The 22,233-nt window shown below is 40.5% G+C and overlaps 1 non-coding gene across 1 annotated transcript; it reads left to right on the forward strand.

Annotated features, from left to right (window-relative positions):
• The first annotated feature begins 19,333 nt into the window (after positions 1-19,333).
• Trnat-ugu (transfer RNA threonine (anticodon UGU)) lies at positions 19,334-19,408 on the forward strand. Its single transcript has one exon. It is a non-coding gene; the product is annotated as a tRNA-Thr (tRNA).
• Positions 19,409-22,233: the final 2,825 nt, after the last annotated feature.

Genomic DNA, 22,233 nt, shown 5'->3' on the forward strand with positions numbered 1-22,233 from the left:
GTAAAAATAAAATTTTATAGATGTATTGATGTAAATATTTTCTGTCTACAGATCGAGTAAATAATAATTTTTTTACAAAAATGAGGGAGCACAAAAAAAAAAAGAGCATTTACCTTCACAGGAACTGCATACATAATGTTCTTTTCTAGTACTTAGTAATTTTTTTGTAGAATTAGTTTTTGTGGTGCACCACTTTAATTACTTAGACATTAAGATGTGATTATACATTTCCCTTATCTGCATTATTATCTTTACTGTAATATTTTTTCTGCTTGAGCTATGTCATGTTTAGGTATAAGTTGCTGCTGTTTGCCAGGCATAGTGTTATTGAATTTGACTTTGTATTATTCTGTTAAGCCAGTTTTACTAATGATTTACTTTTATTGTTTGCTGCACATTGCCTTATATTAGTTGTAATATTGCAATTGCTTTGCTAATTTCTAAAATGCTGCTTCCTTTGCAAATCTGCACTTTTTTGTCATTGCTGTTTGCGTTTATTGTTTTATGTGTTGCTGCATTGCCTCGTCCCTTAGTTTAATATCTGAGCTCAGTAGATTTAAGTTAGCTTAAGAGGGGGTAGACTATATAAGAGACTGCGTAGCAATTAATTGGAACAAATGCATTGAGAATCTATATGAGTAAAGTACAGAAACCAGGTATAGATAGGACTTTTGGAAATAATGAGGAACGAAGGGAGATCTCCGAGAAGCTTAAAGAAAATGGTTTGGCCAAAAAAGTATTTTGAAAGAGGATATGAAACAAAAAAAGTAGGGTTTAGGGACAACAGGTTTCGGTAGGATTTTCTTGGAAATATATTATGAGGTAAGAAATATGTGAACATATAAATACAGAAAGCATGCTTTCATAGGATTTTTTTGGTGGAAACAAATGTTGAAATAAGACGAAAGGTCTACAGAATGAAGTTTTGGGTTGGACTGCAGTACCAAAAGTTACACTGAAAACGAACCCTGTCCTTTCCATGGTGTTATTCCCCTATGTGTTTGTGTACCCTTGTGTATTTGTTTTCTTCCTGTCTTTGTGTAGTTTCATAGAATTTTTTCTTCTTCTAATACTAAGCTACATTCACTATGATGAGGAATACTGTGATCCTCAAATATAATTTGCATTGATAATATGTTATTTACTTTGTAAAGATGATTAGACATTTATCTGTTCTGTGTTAATGCTTAGATGTGAAGTTGATGTTTCAAAAGTTATTCTGATCTTTTATGTATGAAATTATGTCATAATTCCTGTAACACTGATGTATATGTTTATTTCTATTCTTTTGTAAAGCCCCTATTACCGCAACTGTTATTTGTATTGTTATGTTCTTGAATGATGTGTTTTGTACCTTTGTTATTGTGTTCTTATGTTATAAAATTGTAATTGACACCAGGTCATCAAATTATGCACACGTTTCTATTGGTCATAGTATATGGACAATATGTGAGAAGTAGGGACTGTTCGTGTTTGCACGTGTGTTAATAATTCAGCAAGGGACTGGATAACAGCATTGCTGGTTCTGAGGACAATTCCAAAAACTTTGTGAGTGCACAAGTGGTGGTTATGGACTTGCTACATTATCCGCAAGACTCTTCGATGGTGATTGTGCACCTGCACAGTCGCAACAGATGGCTGCTGGCCGTCTCTACAAGGACTACAGTGGGTCTGCGTCTTTGCTGACTCACCAGTACCATTATCTCTACAAGGACTGCAGTGGGTCTGCACCTTTGATGACTCACCAATACCATTATTTCTACAAGGACTGCAGTGGGTCTGCACCTCTGGTGGCCCACCAATACCACAATCTCTACCAGGACTACAGTGGGTCTGCTCTGTGATGACCTACCAAACGATATTCTTCAAAACTTCGATTGACTCCACTGTGGGTTTGCTCTGTTGTGGCCCATGACCTGTCAGCATGTCAAGAGTCAGCACTGTCTTTCCGTTGGAAGGACAACGCTACTTCTTCAAGACTGCATGGAAATCCACTACTTCCGTGTGCATTGTCTTTTACTGCTCAGACTTTGAGAAAAACACTGCAATGTGATGAATGATCAGGACTGTCTTTATGGACTGTGAGAAAATTTTAGCTTTTGACCAACATAGTATCAATAAGTGTGTGCATTTGATTTCTTAGTTATTGTAATTATGAAAAATTTTTTCAAATCTGTATTGGGCACTGCCCAACCCAATTTCTAAAATTTTTTTGTGGGGAGCATGGGGGCTATGTAAGTAGGCTGTTTAGGTTTTTTTATTGATAACGCCACCTCAGTATGAAAATCACCGGCTGTGCCGTGTGCAGTCTGTGGCTGCTTTGCATTGTTGTAATACTCAACCATTGTAGTGTTAGGCAGCTGGCTGTGAACAGCGCGTAGCGCTGGGCAGTTGGAGGTGAGCCGCCAGCAGTGGTGGATGTGGGGAGAGAGATGGCGGAGTTTTGTAATTTGTCATGATATCAAGGTAAATACATTGTTTGTTCTCTATTAATATCTTTCATTTGCTAACTATCCCTATCAGTAGTTAGTGCCTTCCATAGTTTGAATCTTTTATTTATCTGGCAGTAGTGGTGCTCGCTGTATTGCAGTAGCTTGAGCAGCGAAGATTTTTGGTGAGGTAAGTGATTTGTGAGACGTATAGTTTAATGTTAGTCAGGGCCATTCTCTTGTAGAGAATTTTGAAAGTCAGATTGCGTTGCGTTAACAAAATATTGTGTGTGGAAAGTCAGATTGCGTTGCGCTAAAAAATATTGTGCGTCAGGTTAAGCACAGTCGAGTAAAAATTGTTCAAAGGGGACGTTTCAACTTGAGTTTATAATTTATATAAAAAACAGCTACCACCCACATGTATGGTTTAAAAAGGTTTATTATCTTCAGACCATGACCGGTTTCGGATTTTCCTTTACAAATCCATCTTCAGATGGCAGATTACACGCATTCTTAGTTGGACCTAGTTTTGTTTGTGTTATTCGTTTGCTGCACTGGGAAAGAAAAGAAATATTTTGTTGTCATATCGGTAATGGTATTTTTACGAAAGATTTACTTCTTTTACAAGATCTAATTGCTCATGAGATGGTTTTATAAACATTAGTAAACTTGCAGGTTAGTGTACTTACGAGCTGTGTAGTTCTGCCTGACGAAATATTCGTGCGTTTATGTTTTCGAACGCAAGCTTCATACACTTTTCAATATGCACTATGTGAGTGCTATTCCAGTCAATGGGCGTCACTTTTAACCTCATCATTTTAATTACACACGCAGCACACACGAATAACGTTTACAAAACGTGGCCCAGCTACACATTACAACCAAGAAACAACGTTTGCAAAGAGCTTACAGTCATAACAATGTTAACTTACAGATGCTGTATGGTCGATATGGGTACAGTAAAATATCTCTTTGCTATTGTATGAAATTAATCTAAAATGGAATAAATAAAATTATATAGAAATAAGATTACAAACATTATATGTAGTACAGAATTACTGTGTGTTACTAATTAGTTGTTACAATAGTAGGAGATAAATTCAATATATGACATAATATGCAATGCACATGTTTTCATTATGCAATTTTTTCAATGACATATAAGCAGTTTTTGGGGCCTGTATACTGAATGTTTTTGATGGAATATTAGGCTTAAGTTATTTTAAAAAAAGTGAAAGCTTCTTCAAAGTTATTTAGGAAGGGGGTGTTAACTGACTCTGTCTGTTCATTCAAAATGAGATCAGGGAACCTGTTTTTATGTGTATGAATCTCAATCTCCTCTAGGAGATTCAATGTGAAACCTTTGTCTTTGAGGTGTAATATCTGCAGATTGTTTTCTATATTCTCAACTGTATGATTGTTTTCTGCAAGATGGGTGGCAAATGCAGATTTGCTTAGGTTTTTCAGACGTAGGGCATCAAGGTGTTCCTTGAATCTTGTTTCAAAAGCTCTACCTGTTTGGCCAATGTAGAATTTAGGACAGTTGTTACACTTGAGTTTATAAATTCCAGATCTTTTATGGGGTATGCTATTGTGTGGGAGTGAGTGTATGACTCTTTGTTGGAGTTTGTTATTGGTAGAGAAACTGATTTTGACATTCTTTTTCTTGAATAAGTTGGAAATTTTATGTGAAAGTGGGCCTATATATGGTAGGGCTACATATTTTACTGATTTTTTGTCTTTCATAGTTATTGTGGCTGTTGATTGTTGCAAAGACTTATTGCTAGCAATTTTTACTTTTGTTTTTTGAGAGAGTGTGTCTATGATTGAAGCATCATAGCCATTATTTTGGGCAATTGATTTGATTATGCTGATTTCTTTGTTCTGTTCAGTGGGGGTGAGGGGGACTTTATGCATACGATGTAGCATTGACCGGAAGTTAGCCATCTTATGTTGGTTCGGGTGGCAGGATGTGTTACTGATGGTAACATCTGTGGTTGTTGGTTTTCGAAAGATACCAAAATGGTGTTTGTTATGTATGCTTGATATTTTGAGATCCAGAAAATTGATGCTATTATTTATTTCATGCTCCACTGTAAATTTGATGTTGTTGTGTAATTTGCTCAGATCTTCAGCTAAGGCATCAATTTCGCTGCTGTTACCATCAAAAAGTAATAGAGTGTCATCTACGTATCTCTTGTAGTAAATTATTTTACTGTTCATTTGGTTATTAGATGAGAAAAACTTTTGCTCAAGATGGTTAATGTAAATATCGGCTAATAATCCAGCAAGACTGCTACCCATTGCAAGGCCATCATTTTGTTTATAGACTTTATTATTGAAGGTGAAGTAATTATTAGACAAAATGAGTGTGAGGATCTCTATTAACTCATATATTTCTGGTAGATTCATCTTTTTGTGTTTTAAAAGGTTACTTTTTATTATGTTAATTGTTTCATCTACTGGGATGTTAGTGTATAGGTTTACAATATCTAGTGAGGCAAATCTAGCTGTTTGTGGTATGTGGATGTCTTTGATATGTTCTATAAGGTCCATTGTGTTTTTAACTGTATAACTATGTTCGAACATGTAGTAAGTGGTAAGGAGATCCTTCAATTTTCTGCTTATGTAGTATGCTGGGCTGTTTCTTGAGTTCACCACAGGGCGTATGGGGGAATTTTCTTTGTGGATCTTAGGCTGTGACCGAAGTTTCGGTGCAGTTGGATTCATGGTAATGCAGTCCCGAATTTCATATTTATTTAAAAGGGATTCAAAGCTGTTGAGTAATTTACGAAGTTTAGCTTGAAATCTTGTTGTGGGGTCGGATTCTAGTTCTGTGAAGTTATTGGACTGAAAAAATTCAAGAGTTTTATCAATGTATTCTGATTCATGCAAAACAACTACTGAATTTCCTTTATCAGCCTTCACCATGAGAGCTTTGTTAGCAGTAAGTTTATCATTGATATCTTTAAGAGTTTTTTGTTCATTATTAATTATATTATTTTTTGAAAGCATGTGTTTAGTGATGAGTTTGTTGGCTTTATATGCCAACGCATTTTTCTCATTAGGCTTAAGTTTGGCAGTGTCACATGCCAGTTTTGTAGCTGCTATTAGGTCTTTTATGTTCTTATTACTTAATCTTGGGGCAATATTATGCTTGAAGCCTTTATCTAAGAGGTTAAGTTCATTGGGATTGAAAGAAATATCTGTTGTGTTTACCACTCTGTTATAGAATATGTGCTTCTGCTGTTCACCAATGTTAAGTGGTTCCTTTAATTTGAGTTGAATGAGGGATTTTAACTTCTTCTTGTGCCTAGAGGAGATTTGTTGTTGTTCTCTGCTAAGAGCATGATTAATATGGTGTGTTACATACATGAACTGTAGAGGTGTGAGATTATTTCCTAATTGTAAATGCAGCTTGTACATAGAATTATTCAGCTTATCTTTCTTCTTATATTGTAATTTGATTTCTGTTTTTATCCAAATAGTTTCACATTTTACTTTAGCAAGCTTAGCAGCTTTTGTTTGACTATTGACCTTAACTTTAACATAATTTGGGGTCACTTTTTCTAACAGACATCTTTTGTTGAATTTTATGTTGTTAACTGTTTTCATTACATCAATCTTACATTTTTTGAACGCATGTAACATTCTCATTACCTGGCTAGGTAAGCTTAACGCTATTTTGTCGAAAGACGACATGTTGAGAAACGTGGCTGTTGTACTTAAGGTTTATAATTTATATAAAAAACAGCTACCAGCCACATGTATGGTTTAAAAAGGTTTTTCTTCAGACCATGACCGGTTTCGGATTTTCCTTTACAAATCCATCTTCAGATGGCAGATTACACGCATTCTTAGTTGGACCTAGTTTTGTTTGTGTTATTCGTTTGCTGCACTGGGAAAGAAAAGAAATATTTTGTTGTCATATCGGTAATGGTATTTTTACGAAAGATTTACTTCTTTTACAAGATCTAATTGCTCATGAGATGGTTTTATAAACATTAGTAAACTTGCAGGTTAGTGTACTTACGAGCTGTGTAGTTCTGCCTGACGAAATATTCGTGCGTTTATGTTTTCGAACGCAAGCTTCATACACTTTTCAATATGCACTATGTGAGTGCTATTCCAGTCAATGGGCGTCACTTTTAACCTCATCATTTTAATTACACACGCAGCACACACGAATAACGTTTACAAAACGTGGCCCAGCTACACATTACAACCAACAAACGTTTGCAAAGAGCTTACAGTCATAACAATGTTAACTTACAGATGCTGTATGGTCGATATGGGTACAGTAAAATATCTCTTTGCTATTGTATGAAATTAATCTAGAATGGAATAAATAAAATTATATAGAAATAAGATTACAAACATTATATGTAGTACAGAATTACTGTGTGTTACTAATTAGTTGTTACAATAGTAGGAGATAAATTCAATATATGACATAATATGCAATGCACATGTTTTCATTATGCAATTTTTTCAATGACATATAAGCAGTTTTTGGGGCCTGTATACTGAATGTTTTTGATGGAATATTAGGCTTAAGTTATTTTAAAAAAAGTGAAAGCTTCTTCAAAGTTATTTAGGAAGGGGGTGTTAACTGACTGTCTGTTCATTCAAAATGAGATCAGGGAACCTGTTTTTATGTGTATGAATCTCAATCTCCTCTAGGAGATTCAATGTGAAACCTTTGTCTTTGAGGTGTAATATCTGCAGATTGTTTTCTATATTTGTTTTCTATACTTGAGTATTGCTCATCAGTTTGGGATCCGTACCAGATCGGTTTGACGGAGGAGATAGAGAAGATCCAAAGAAGAGCGGCACGTTTCGTCACAGGTTTATTTGGTAACCGTGATAGCGTTACGGAGATGTTTAGCAAACTCGAGTAGCAGACTCTGCAAGAGAGGCGCTCTGCGTCGCGGTGTAGCTTGCTGTCCAGGTTTCGAGAGGGTGCGTTTCTGGATGAGGTATTGAATATATTGCTTCCCCCTACTTATACCTCCCGAGGAAATCACGAATGTAAAATTAGAGAGATTCGAGCGCGCACGGAGGCTTTCCGACAGTCGTTCTTCCCGCGAACCATACGCGACTGTAACAGAAAAGGGAGGTAATGACAGTGGCACGTAAAGTGCCCTCCGCCACACACCGTTGGGTGGCTTGCGGAGTATAAATGTAGATGTACAGAATGGTTCAAATTGCTCTGAGCACTATGCGACTTAACTTCTGAAGTCATCAGTCGCCTAGAACTTAGAACTAATTAAACCTAACTAACCTAAGGACACCACACACATCCATGCCCGAGGCAGGATTCGAACCTGCGATTGTAGCGGTCTCGCGGTTCCAAACTGTAACACCTAGAACCGCACGGCCACTTGGCCCGGCTGTAGATGTAGATGTAGATGTAAATGCGTCGTAACTTTGACAAAGTTCGCAAAACATTTTACTTCTCTGGAGCTGATTCTATCGCGCCGTAGTGCATATCTCTCGTACATACGGTATTCTCTTTGCGACCAGGCGGAATTAGTCTGGACCTCGCAATGTATACTACCTTTACAGTCGATGCCTACAGTTGAGCCTGCCTTACTCCGCCAATTGCTCAGCCCCTGCCACAGAACCCGTTGGAAATTCCGTTTGCTGCCTCGGAAGCCTGTCAGATTACTCACGACTGTCCCGATTGCCTGTTACAAAGCTAATGTAATTTGTCAGCCTGTCACCTCTAGGAGGATTACGTATTCGGAGCTTACACCCGTACTTCTGCTCCAACTTCTCTCTACATTTTATATAATTGTAGTTCATTTAAAACCTTGGACGGAACGGAGTTGATGAAAGTTCATTACTTTATGCGCCAGCACTTGGAACGTACTAATGTATGAACGTAAGGATACATGTGACACGAAGTGTTGACCTCAGGGGTCAGGCTGCCACATTTCCCGCCTTATATAAATTTTGTAACGATATTATTTCATTCACCTGGTCATTTTAGGACTCAGTTTATTATACTGATTCCAATTTTGGCATTAATTTCGTTTCGACTTTTGCAGGTATAATGTCGGTCTGCGTTGCTTCGACTGTTACTAATCGATACTTGAACATAAAACATAAACAGTTCTCATTTCGTAATTCCAGAATACATTTCACAAGAAGTGAAATTTTCCTTTCGTTAGTATTAGTAGAATGAACACATACAAATGTCAGGAACATTTTCCAACTTATAATCTTCGGGATATAAGCAACATTATAAAGAGCATTGTTATCGAATATATTTTATGAATTTCAATACTAAAAGTTAGAAGCCGAGAAAAATTTTATGTTGCAGTGTGAGAAGCAAACTAATATGATTCCATGATGTCAGCCTGTATACGCCAACATGTTTTTGGTTGTAATCCATGAAATTTCTATGCCGTAACCAGTTACTGTTAAAACAATATACAAGGAGTGGCGAATCAGCCATCAAGGTCTCAGTTTTTGTGAGCCACTTTCGTTAGTTTTGTAACCGTATTAGGCAGTAAATATGTAATTCCGAAAGGGAAAATCGTATCAATGTGAGCTGCTTGAAATTTTCCTTCGCGCTACCAAATAATTAGCTGCAATGTCAACAACTCAGCAAGTTGCAGCAAATTTTGGTGGAGCAGATGCTCGCAAATTCATTTACATCGGAGATCGCCGAGAAATGAAGATCAGTATTTTCACACCTTGTAATATTTCGAATTCATGGCATTTTACTGTAGGATAGGTTGAAACTTCTGAATTAAAATTCTTTTCTGCTTCTATTGCTGAATGAAATGGGAAGTTGAAGCTTCTACGTTACTTAATTATGAAACAGCTGAGTTAAACTAAACGTCTGTGCCTACTTTCTCTTTACTTATTCTTATCATGTCAACACTGAACCACAATATTGTAGCCCAACGCAATCTCACTGCTCAAAAAAATTACAACCTCACTTCAAATAATTAATTCAGAATCATGGCCCTGACTATAAAGAAATCTTAACAATAACCTATACATTTCATTAAGCACTTACCTCACAAAAATCTCCATTACACGAACTACTGCAATACAGCGAGCGCCAATACTGCCAGCTAAACTAAGATTCTAACTACTGAAGGCACTAACTTCTAATACGGATATGGTTAGCAAAGGAAAGATTTTGTTGCGGAGCAAACAATGTATTTACCTTAATAATGTGGCAACCAGTTCAAAAATCCTATAATATATAAACGTCTGTGACATCCAGTTCCAAAAGACTATATAATCATCGACAAATTACACATCCATGACGGACACGCGTCCAGATCGTCCGCTCAGGCTAACACTTCAAACCTCTAACCTCCATCACCTCTGGCTATTCTCTCCCCACATCCATCACTGCTGGCTGTTCACCTCCAACTGCCCAACAGTACTTCCATCACTGCTGGCGACTAACTTCCAACTGCCCAACACTACTAGCGATTAACTTCCAGCAACGAGTCCAACCAGCCACAGTCTCTTCCAAAAACGCGCAGTCAGAGATCCAATGCAAAGCGCTACACAGAAGCAACCCACTTACAAGGTGACTTTGAATTCTAACGTATGCTAATTAAACTGAGGCGTTTCAGGCAGCAGAATCATCTCTCTAACGAATAAATTGTCAAAACAATTCAACAAACCGTTCTGAATTATGATGTTGCTCTGCTGGTAGATCTCTCTTGTGAAGATATACAATATTCTGAAGTAAGTTCTGCATACGAAGAAGCTGAATACATGAAGTGTTCTTCTCATTGTGGCTACAGACTAAAAAGCATTTGCGAATGGATGTTTCAAAAATTGTGTTTCCAATATTTACGCTTGATTACCTTCGGAATATTCTTAGTTATGTGGAAGAAATCTGAATCCTCCGTTACAACCCTGACACACAAATGCAGCCAGAACAGTGGAGTGACGAACGTGGCTGTACGAAAAATCTGAAAAACGGTTTGGCGGAAAACGACTTTTAATTGCCATAGGCCATTGTATTGCAACAGGGACTTGGCACAGAATCAAGGATGGGAATGTCTCCACCTTGTGTCCTGTTCGTGGGCGAACTGATTGTGACTTCCGGTCTCTGAATCGAGCCTGCAATGCAGTTTTTCAGAGGTTGTCAAACTGAGTAATTAAGAAACTGAGGCGTTAGAAAGGCATCACAAGGTACACTGAAAAACTGTAACATTAAAAAATTCAAATATTAAAACAAAGAACTTCCGCATCTCCAAAAACGACCTATACAAAAGTACGGATGCAGCCGGCGATTAACTACAGATAGCCAAAAGCAAAACACTGACACTTCAGTGGAACCGCGTTGTTAATACATTACTAAACAAGTGGTTATTACAGAGTGACGGTAAACGTGCCATTACTCTAGAAGATAAATTCAACATCTGCACTGCAGGCTTATAATTTCGGCGCAAGACTTCATTCAGTACTATAACTGACATATTCGCCTGTATAGAATAAAGAACAGTATTGATATTTAAAACATTTCTCATTTATTCTTCTGCCTCGAGCTGCATATTTTTAACTAGCTTAGCGTCCGCTGCTTCGCTCTCGTAGACTGTATCGCCTGCGGAGATTGTTTATTTTTGTTTTTATTCTTTCTAATTTTTATGTTGTTTGCAAACTGCAACGCCTTCTAAGCTTTTCACTCCAATTAAGACCACATAAGCAAGGCCTTTTCCGAATGTACTTCTGGCCAAAAAGCGATTCTGGTGGCTGGAGTGCAAAGGTTTTGTTAATCATACCTTTTACGTTCTTGTGGAGATATTTCCATAGCAATTTTCATCCCCTGACAAATATTTCGTTATATCTAACAGAGAAGTGAAATACCAGTTTAAATAGTTAGCATTAATTTTTTTAATGTAATGAAATTTTTTCTTAAAACATTTTCCTTCCCTTATTGCACTCCCTTAGGGGTTGAAATCCTAGAAACATTATAACACGTTTTTCTTTCTTTTATTACCAACCAAGAAGTCAGATCCAGTTGTCGTAGATGTAGACTTAAAAATCCTTTAGTAGTTCTATAGTAATTAGTTTCAAAAAAACGTTCAATCACTATTTTACCCCGTGAAGAACTGAATTTCCGACAGTCTCTTCTTAAACGATGCCTACAGTATAAAATCTACTCCCTCTCCAAATTTCAAGTTTCTATCCTTAGCGGTTTGGGCTGTGCAATGATGGGTCAGTCAGTCAGTCAGTCAGTTTGTCAGTCAAGACATTGCCTTTTATATATAAGATTAAAAGATACATTTCGATCGTTCTGGATCATCTTCAGATCTAAGTAATTGCGTCTGCAATCGGTCTTGTCTGTCAGAACTTCGGCGAGTACAGTGGTTCCCAGCCTTTTCGAGACTGTTACCCCTGAGTGCATTCAGATATTGGCTAGTACCATACCCCCCCCCCCCCCCCCCCAACGACAACATTAGCGCCTAAATAAACTTTACAATGAAAAGGAATTTTCTTTGAACGCTTTTGTTTGTATTTTAAATGATGGAAGCATCTTATTAAACAACGAAATAATGAGTCAATGAGACAATTTATAGAAATGCGAAGTAGCTCTGTTCAAATGGCTCTAAGCACTATGGGACTTAGCATCTGAGGCCATCAGTCCCATGGGCTTAGAACTACTTAAACCTAACTAACTTAAGGACATCACACACGTCAATGTTCGAAGCAGGATTCGAACCTGCAACCGTAGCAGCAGCGCGGTTCCGGACCGAAGCGCCTAGAACCACTCGGTCACAGCGGCCGGTAGTTCTCAGTTCATCTCGAGTGTTATCTACAACCCCTCCTCAGGAAAGAAAGCTAATTACCCAAGTTGATGCTGGATACTTACTACAAAACGTGTTTACTCTTCGTCATTCCCCTCCCTAGTGACATTTGCTTCACTCACACCCTGCAACTCCATTTTAGAATCAACCACGTCAAAGGGTGTACCCTATACCTAGTAGTCCGCCCCCGGCAGCTGAGTTGTCAGCGCGACACAATGTCAGTCCTAAGGGCCCGGGTTCGATTCCCGGCTGGGTGGGAGATTTTCTCTGCTCAGGGACTGGGTGTTGTTTTGTCCTAATCATCGTCATTTCATCCCCATCGACGCGCAAGTCGCCGAAGTGGCGTCAAGTCGAAAGACTTGCACCCGGCGAAAGATGTACTCGACGGGAGGCCCTAGTCACACGAAATTTTTTTTTATACCTAGTGCTTGTGCACCACTGGATTTCTGGACGCCTTACCCCTGAAATGGTAGATTGCCAATGCTTTTGATTGCCAATGCTTTGCACCTCACCAGTGCCGCACAGCAGTGTACTAGCCATTACATAATTACAGCTGTGTTGTGATCTCAATTAGATCGTTTATTATCGCAAAGTGAGTAATGAAGCAGTTTCTGGTCCATTCGGGAAGTCCATGTTATTGTTGTTGTTGTGGTCTTCAGTCCTGAGACTGGTTTGATGCAGCTCTCCATGCTACTCTATCCTGTGCAAGCTTCTTCATCTCCCAGTACCTACTGCAACCTACATCCTTCTGAATCTGCATAGTGTATTGATCTCTTGGTCTCCCTCTACGATTTTTACCCTCCACGCTGCCCTCCAATGCTAAAGTTGTGATCCCTTGATGCCTCAAAACATGTCCTACCAACCGATCACTTCTTCTAGTCAAGTTGTGCACAAACTTCTCTTCTCCCCAATCCTATTCAATACCTCCTCATTAGTTACGTGATCTACCCACCTTATCTTCAGCATTCTTCTGTAGCACCACATTTCGAAAGCTTCTATTCTCTTCTTGTCCAAACTGGTTATCGTCCATGTTTCACTTCCATACATGGCTACACTCCATACAAATACTTTCAGAAACGACTTCCTGACACTTAAATCTATACTCGATGTTAACAAATTTCTCTTCTTCAGAAACAATTTCCTTGCCATTGCCAGTCTACATTTTATATCCTCTCTACTTCGACCATCATCAGTTATTTTGCTCCCTAAATAGCAAAACTCCTTTACTACTTTAAGTGTCTCATTTCCTAATCTAATCCCCTCAGCATCACCCGATTTAATTTGACTACATTCCATTATCCTCGTGTTGCTTTTGTTGATATTCATCTTATATCCTCCTTTCAAGACTCTGTCCATTCCGTTCAACTGCTCTTCCAAGTCCTTTGCTGTCTCTGACAGAATTACAATGTCATCGGCGAACCTCAAAGTTTTTACTTCTTCTCCATGAATTTTCATACCTACTCCGAATTTTTCTTTTGTTTCCTTTACTGCTTGCTCAATATACAGATTGAATAACATCGGGGAGAGGCTACAACCCTGTCTCACTCCCTTGCCAACCACTGCTTCCCTTTCGTGCCCCTCGACTTTTATAACTGCCATCTGGTTTCTGTACAAATTGTAAATAGCCTTTCGCTCCCTGTATTTTACCCCTGCCACCTTTAGAATTTGAAAGAGAGTATTCCAGTTAACGTTGTCAAAAGCTTTCTCTAAGTCTACAAATGCTAGAAATGTAGGTTTGCCTTTTCTTAATCTTTCTTCTAAGATAAGTCGTAAGGTTAGTATTGCCTCACGTGTTCCAACATTTCTACGGAGGGAAGTCCATACAAGTCCGAGAATACAGTTTAATGAGATGCTTAAACACACGTGTATCAATTTTACTCTCTCTAATAGATGATAAAAAATATATGTGCAGTAGGTGGATTTGGTGAGAAACAAAAGATGATGATGATGATGATGATGATTATCATACATTCCACAAGCTTTAATATATCACATTCTCCCTCTCGTTAATTCTAGTATCTGAAGTAAAATTATAATTATTGGTAACTTATGTAATTAGTATTACAGTTTTACGAGATAGTGGTGGTGATGATCATGATGATGATCTTTTGAAAATAGTTCAGTTCCGAGACACAAACGTTACAGAAAACTTTTTTTATCCTCTTAGAATATATATATATATATATATATACCACTCAGGGGCTAATTACGCCCAGATTGGGAACCACTGCTGTGTGAGATTCCTACACAGACAAGACGGGCTTTTGATGCAGCTACTTAGATCTGAGATCATTTTATTGATGAGACAAATATGGATGATGAAGTCTTCTTACCTCATGGTGAGGTCGAAGGTGACTTGCAGAATCCAAAAGGCTTCTACGACGCTCCTGCTCGAAATGGTTCCTCGTGCCGCTTTAAAACTGTGGTGTTTTGTTGCGGACGCATCTCCGTCCATAGTCTATCACTTGAGCCTTGTCCCACAGATATGCATGTCAGCCATCGTTAATCGGGTTTGGCATGTTAATGTTTAAGGGGTGGCCGGATGCCCTTCCTGCCGCCACCCCGTAACCCCCCGGGACGGAATTAGTGTACCCCAACTGTCTGCGTCGAGTGTAATCCATGGAATAGTGCGAACGTGTTAAGATGTCTGCGAGCCGTGTAACTGAGGCGGAACATGGGGACCAGCCCGGTATTCACCTAGCAGGATGTGGAAAACCGCCTAAAAACCACATCCAGGTTGGCCGGCACATCGGGACTTGTCGTTAATCCGCCGGGCGGATTCGATCCGGGGCTGGCGCGCCTACCCGAGTCCAGGAAGCTGAGCGTTACCGCTCTCGGAAGCCCCGGCGGGTACATCTCCATCCACGGTCATGAACAGCGAAACGGTAGGAGCAGAATGCGAAAACTGTTTCCGTCTTTCGAATGCGCAAACGCTGACGTCCGAACAAGGTGAATCGTGCTGAAACGGCAGCGTCCCGAATTTTTATGACTTCCAAGTGACCGTTACCGGTATTCAGTAAGCTTCCGACTACACAAAAATAGGTCCTGTATCAGCTGCTGAAAAAGGCACCAGCCAAGTTCTGCTTGCTGGGCCACAGAAGCCAGATAACGCCTTCGTTCCTACGAGGTTTCCCATTCAGCGGAGGTGCCAACCGACAAAAAGGAGGACGTTTTCCGTATCAAGGCGCCTGTTTGAAGAAGAAAGAGCCGTTCAAATTTTCAGCGAATTCTAATGATTGTCACCATTTCGGGGAAATTCCTTACTTCCCTCTAATGACCGTGTCATAGGTGAACTCTGGGATACTGATCTGCAGTATGTGAGGAATCTGGTTATGATTGTCTCTTTTCTCTCCGATTTTTTTTAAAGAGGAAAATATGTATATAAAGTGATGCATATATCGAAATAAAATTAATGTTGGAAATTAAATACGCCACAGTACTTATTATAACGGGGGAAACAATATTCATTAGGTATATAGAGCTGAATATAATTAATTGCGATGTCTTTCTTCGTTATTTGATATCGCGCGAGCATTCACATACGCGTCTCGGTGCGCAGTGTCATATTATTGTTCAGTGATTTTAATTCATTTCAGGTAAGGAAGCAGTGAGTTATGATACTTCAGCATATAGCGCGTGTTCCACACATTAAATTTCGTACACAAGTGTGGATATGTCGTCCTGATGAAAGCTATCTGAAACGTAAATGCCTGAAAATTCGATCTAAAGAACAACATGGAGAGGCGCTTGCACGCATCGCACAAGCAAAATAGTGATTGGCCACTTCGGGAAGAGAGAAACAGTGACTCACTGCGCTAAGTTACTGGACATACCTTGCACAGTGATCTGAAACAGAAAACAGGCAAGATCAGGGCACATTCGGTGCTCGTGCATCGGATTACGCAGCTACTCATCCATAAGCCGCTGAGATGGCAGAAATGCTTTCGTTGGGCTTTCGAATACTTCCCTGTCTACTCCCAATGCGGCCAGTTCTGTTCATGGCGCTCGATGCCCCATATATTGTCTACCATGCAACGGCAATATTCGATGCTAATGGCAACAGAGCGTGGGACTGGAGGTATCCAGTGGTGAGCACAGCTTGAGGCTACGGGGCGTAGCTGAACTGCTTAGTCGACGAGTAACTCACAATAGCGTTATGGTGCTAGAGGCGTTGACATAATGCTGAGCATTGCATCTACAACAACAGATGCCGAAATGGACATTTCGTCAGAAAGGAACCAAAGGAATTTCACGTAGTGAGGAAGATGTGGCAGATGAAATATTAGCGTTTCTGCAAGGTCAATTTGTGGATTATGCGATGACGTATACGCTCGACAATGCGGACAATGTACATGTGAAGCAAAATTAATGTCGATTCGTGCTTAAAAAGTGAAAATGGTGTCGAGCCATGCAGTTAATAATCCTTGTCGGACAGGGAGCCATATATCCAGTCTCCAGCGAAACGTAGTAAAGAACAGTCGTTGTCCTTGGAGCGGATATTAAACATAATTACATAGACGGAACATGATCTGTAGCCGTGCGGGGTAACCACGTGCTCTTAGGCGCTTTGACACGGTTCGCGCTGCTGTCCCCATTGGAGGTTCGAGTCCTCCCTCGGGCATGGGTGTGTGTGTGTTGTCCTTAGCTTAAGTTAATTTAAGTTCGATTAAGTAGTGTGTAAACCTAGGGACCGATGACCTCAGCAGTTTAGTCCCATAGGAACTTACCACAAATTTCCATCATCCGCAGCATACTAAACAAATAAAAAAAAATTATGAACAGATTTTCAACAAGCCCGCAGCAATATAATCGTGTAGTGCATAAGAAAAACTACGGATATTCAAGAGAGGACAAGGTGCACTTGTTACAAAAACTGGTGTTGGCTCGTTTCGAGGATTGTCGATACTATTTACAGGATGTGTGTGATAGCGACGTACCACGGTATGCACGCGCGCGCGGCTTGGATTATGTTTCCAAGGGAAGCAGTGAATGGTTGCCTAACTTCAAACAGTGCTACAGTATTGGATTCTGACTCTGGCGCACCATTTTCCATTCGGTGTTGATGAGGCAAGCTAGTAGTTTATTTTGAGAATTTCTTGAATATCGACGATGTCCAATTTTGAGGAGTGTAATACGAGGGTGAGTCAAATGAAAACCTTAAATATTTTTTAAATATTATTTATTGCGCAGCAGTGGTACAAAGCTGTATCACTTTTCAACATAATCTCCCCCACGCTCAATGCAAGTCCTCCAGCGCTTACAAAGTGCATAAATTCCTTTAGAAAAGAATTCTTTTGGTAGTCCGCGCAACCACTCATGCACCGCGTGGCGTACCTCTTCATCAGAACGGAACTTCTTTGCACCCATTGAGTCTTCGAGTGGTCCAAACATATGGAAATCACTTGGGGCAAGGTCTGGTGAGTATGGTGGATGAGGAAGACACTCAAAATGCATGTCTGTGATTGTTGCAACTGTTGTAAGGGTAGTGTGGGGCCTTGCATTGTCGTATTGCAAAAGGACACCTGCTGACAGCAATCCACGTCGCTTTGATTTGGTTGAAGGCAGCAGATGATTTTTAGGAGATCTGTGTATGATGCACTGGTGACAGTGGTCCCTCTAGGCATGTAATGCTCCAAAATGATGCCTTTTTCGTCCCAAAAGAGAGTCACCATAAAACCTTCCCTGCTGATGGTTCTGTTCGAAATTTCTTTGGTTTTGGTGATGAGGAATGGCGTCATTCCTTGCTCGCTCCCTTCGTTTCCGGTTGGTAGAAGTGAACCCAGGTTTCGTCCCCAGTAACGATTCTTGCAAGGAAGCCATCACCTTCTCGTTCAAAGCGCCGAAGAAGTTCTTCACAAGCATCAACACGTCGTTCTCTCATTTCAAGAGTCACCTGCGTGCTGACCCATGACTAATCTGTAAACATGCTGCAATGTCATTCAGTGTCACTCGGCGGCTCTCCTTCACTATGGCTCCAACTGCTGCAATGTTCTGTGAAGTAACAACTCGTTTGCCTGACCTGGACGAGGAGCACCTTCCACTGAAGTCACACCATTTGCGAACTTCCTACTCCATTCGTAGACTTGCTGTTGTGACAAACATGCATCACCGTACTGAATCTTCATTCGTCGATGAATTTTGATAGGTTTCACACCTTCTCAATGCAAAAACCGAATGGCAGAACGCTGTTCTTCCCTGGTGCAAGTCTCAAGTGGGGCTGCCATCTTTATACTGATACTGCGACGGAATGTGTGCATCTGCACTATACTGCCACCTACAGGCCATTCTGCACGCTGTTTGTAGCACGCTTACCAACTTACAGGATAACGGCGTGATATTTCGATTTGTTATTACAGATTTTAAGGTTTTCATTTGACTCACCCTCGTATATAGATCCCACAGAATGTCGATCTACATATTCACTTCCCGGACTCTCATTATATGTCGTCCTCCTGACGCACATGGTAAGTCATTAGCAATGAATATTTTTCCTGTCGTAGTTGTTAATACAGTACTTTAAAATGAGCGTTACTAAAGACTGAACTTGAGACGTCTCGCACAAGGGGTTGCTTGCAGGTTCAAAACTTAGCAATTTACGCTCGTGTAACTTTAAAAGTTCCGTTACAAAAGACTGTTGAAAAGCCTATAATGGTAAGTGCAACATAGTGAGTGGATCGTTTCTTACAGTACTGCTCTTTTACTTCGCAATCTTCGCAGACACACGCGTCACACTGTCAAGATTTTTTTTATTGTGAAGGGAAGAGAAACACATTTCCCGTTAGCCGGTGCGTTCTTTTTCGGTTCTCTTCGATACTCCATTGTCTTTTTTCCCGGAATAATGAAATTCCAGGCGCGCAAATAAAACGCCACTCCACTTTTTGGCGGACGTACATTTTAACTGGGCGCCGCCACACTCATATCCGCTCGGATTCACATCAGCTCTGTACTTCTGTAGTAAAAGGCAGATTTCAGTGTATGTCGACCACGCGCGACTCTGCTCCGGTCCCGTTTAGCGTGCGAATCTGAAAGGATTCTCTGTGTGGACATGTTGGGAATGTGGATCTCACGGGGAGCGTGCAACGGATAAGTCCCTGCAGACGCACCATCCTCTGTGCCCGCGGTAGCTCAGATGGATAGAGCGTCTGCCATGTAAGCAGGAGATCCCGGGTTCGAGTCCCGGTCGGGGCACACATTTTCAACATGTGCCCAATGAAGTACATCAACGCCTGTTTGCAGCTAGGGTGTCCATTTAATTATCATTTCATTTCTAGCAAAGCTGCATGGCCATCCACGGTAACTGTTCTTTCGGGAACAGATACTACCGTCATATATAGAAGGCACTAATAACTAAAAGGGCACACGTCACATCCAGCAGCGAGAAAATCATACAAGAATTCCAATATTTGTTCAAATAGTATTTATTATATTAATTTATTATATTATTCATATTAGATTGAATTATTGTTTCCTATTATTATTTTGGCACATGCGTGTTTAAATGTTGCTACCTTGTCATAAGTGACTTTTTTTAATAACTTAATTCCATAGTCGCCCAAACAGATTTAGAAGTAAGAGTGAAAGAAGTCCACTGTTGCTATTAATAATAAAACAATTAATAGCCAGTGTTCTGTTCGAAACAGAGCACTCACGGTATTTTAGAAAAAGTGACTGCCTTGCAAGTCAGACCATTGTACCATTGTGTTTCACGTGAGGCCACTACCAAATTTAGTGAATAAATATTCGTGCTTCTTAATGGACTCTTTCAAAAATTTACTTAATCTGTCGTGACTGGCATGAAGCAAGAGCATAATTTTTAATTAGTTTCCTGATGTTGTAAGACAGAACCGTCGGTTCAGCGACAGTCCGATTGGGAATGAATGCAAATGAATTAATTAGACTTCGCGGAGATTGTAATTTGATTTTCAAATTCGAACCTGCAGCTAACATTTACAGAACATCGATTTCATTAGCAGTGGTAGCAGGAAAATAAGTGTCAGCTTTTCCCAACATCCAACCTTTTGCTTTAAATTCGACTGGAACTACGTAATTCTTCATTTGCTCTTGCTGGGAGTCTGTTGCAGATGTAAAATGAGGTGCTTGTTACGCGACATCAGCTTCGTGTAATTTGCTCGGTGCAATAACTTCACAGAAAACGGAAGATAGTATTAGCATTGGACGTCTCTTGGGTAGGTAATATTTGTTTAAAAATGTTTAAATGTGTGTGAGTTTTTAAGGGACCAAATTACTGAGGTTATCGGTCCCTTGACTTACACACTACTTAAACTACTTTATGCTAAGAACAACACACACACACACACACCCATGCCCGAGGGAGGACTCGAACCTCCGGCGGGAGGGGCCGCTCTGCCCGTGACATGACGCCTCAAACCGCGGGGCCACTCCGCGTGGCGGTAATGTTTGTGATTTAGGGTCTTTTTTTCATCATATACTTCAATATAGAATGCTGTTGGCTGTCCAAGGTAAGAACAGTATAAAAATAGACAGTACACACCCTCCATTCACACAGTATTGTAGGAGTACGTGTTTAAAATACTTTTTCAAGAGTTTTCCAAATTTCGGGAAATATCACGAAATCGTAAATACCTCCACGTTACATAAAACACTTGTCTCAAAACTCGAATACGCCCTATGTTGTTACCATGGGAGTTTTGCACAAAACTATCACCAGTAATATTACGATCCCTTTGCCTAATCTGTACATAGTAGACCACTAGACATCAAGATGACAGATATTACTGTGAGAGTGGGAAAATACAGCCAGGATAACCATCTTTGTTGAATGGCGTGGTTGTCCATTTTCCGGACGAACTGCAATGGAAAACCATTAACTGACTGGAGGCAGATCAAACTCAGAAGAAAATGGCCAGGCGTTTAAACTCACATCTACACTCATGTTCAGAAAAAAAAAAACATTGAACGACTAGAATAAGCTGGCCGCTGTGGCCGAGCGGTTCTAGGCGCTTCAGTCTGGAAAAGTGCTGCTGGTACGGTCGCAGGTTCGAATCCTGCCTCGGGCATGGATGTGTGTCATGTCCTTACGTTAATTACGTTTAAGTAGTTCTAAGTCTAGGGACTGAGGACCTCAGATGTTTAGTCCCATAGTACTTAGAGCCATTTTTTCGATTAGAATAGGACGTTTATATTCACAGGACATGTACATTTGAATGTCCACCACAAATGATTAGCATTTGAATCATGTCGGCCCGCGGGTTCAACATCGATCCTACTGCCTTTATCCCGCATTGTGCGCAGTGTCGCCAGGGTCAAGTACGGATTTGGGATGGTTAATTTGAAGGGGTGGCTGGATGACCTTCCTGCCGCCACCCCATACCCACTGGGACGGAATTAGTGTGTCCCAGCTGTCTGCGTCTAGTGTAAATCGTGCAATAGTGTGAATGTGTTTCAAGCGTCTGAGAGTCGTGTAACTGAGGCTGGACGTAGGGACCAGCCCAGTATTCACCTAGTAGGATGTGGAAAACCGCCTAAAAACCACATCCAGGCTGGCCGGCACACCGGCCGCCGTCGTTAATCCGCCGGGTGGATTCGATCTGGGGCCGGCGCGCCTACCCGAGTCCAGGAAGCAGCGCGTTAGCGCTCTCGGCTATCCTGGCGGGTTCAAGATCAACATCGACACCGCGGCGTAACACCAACTACCACTAAAACATGCCTGCGGCTCCCTTTGTCGCTATGAACCGACGGTAATGGATCAGTGTGAATTGAGCAGACGTGCAGGATGCCTCGCAGACGTATGCGCGAACCGTACCGTCAAATCAATGAGTTTGAAATAGGGCGCATTATGGGAACGAGAGAATGTGATGTATTCATCGGAGAAACTGCTACTCACGTGGGACGAAGATATTCGGTAGTGCAACGGGTCTGTGCAGAGTGGTTCACGGAAGACCGTAGAACACGGCGAGATGGTTCAATTCGCACCACCCAGACCCCCCACATCCGTCGAGAAGATCGACGCTTCATCCGAATGGCACTGCAGG

Source organism: Schistocerca nitens, chromosome 1 (genome assembly GCF_023898315.1).
Source record: "Schistocerca nitens isolate TAMUIC-IGC-003100 chromosome 1, iqSchNite1.1, whole genome shotgun sequence".
NCBI lineage: Eukaryota > Metazoa > Arthropoda > Insecta > Orthoptera > Acrididae > Schistocerca > Schistocerca nitens.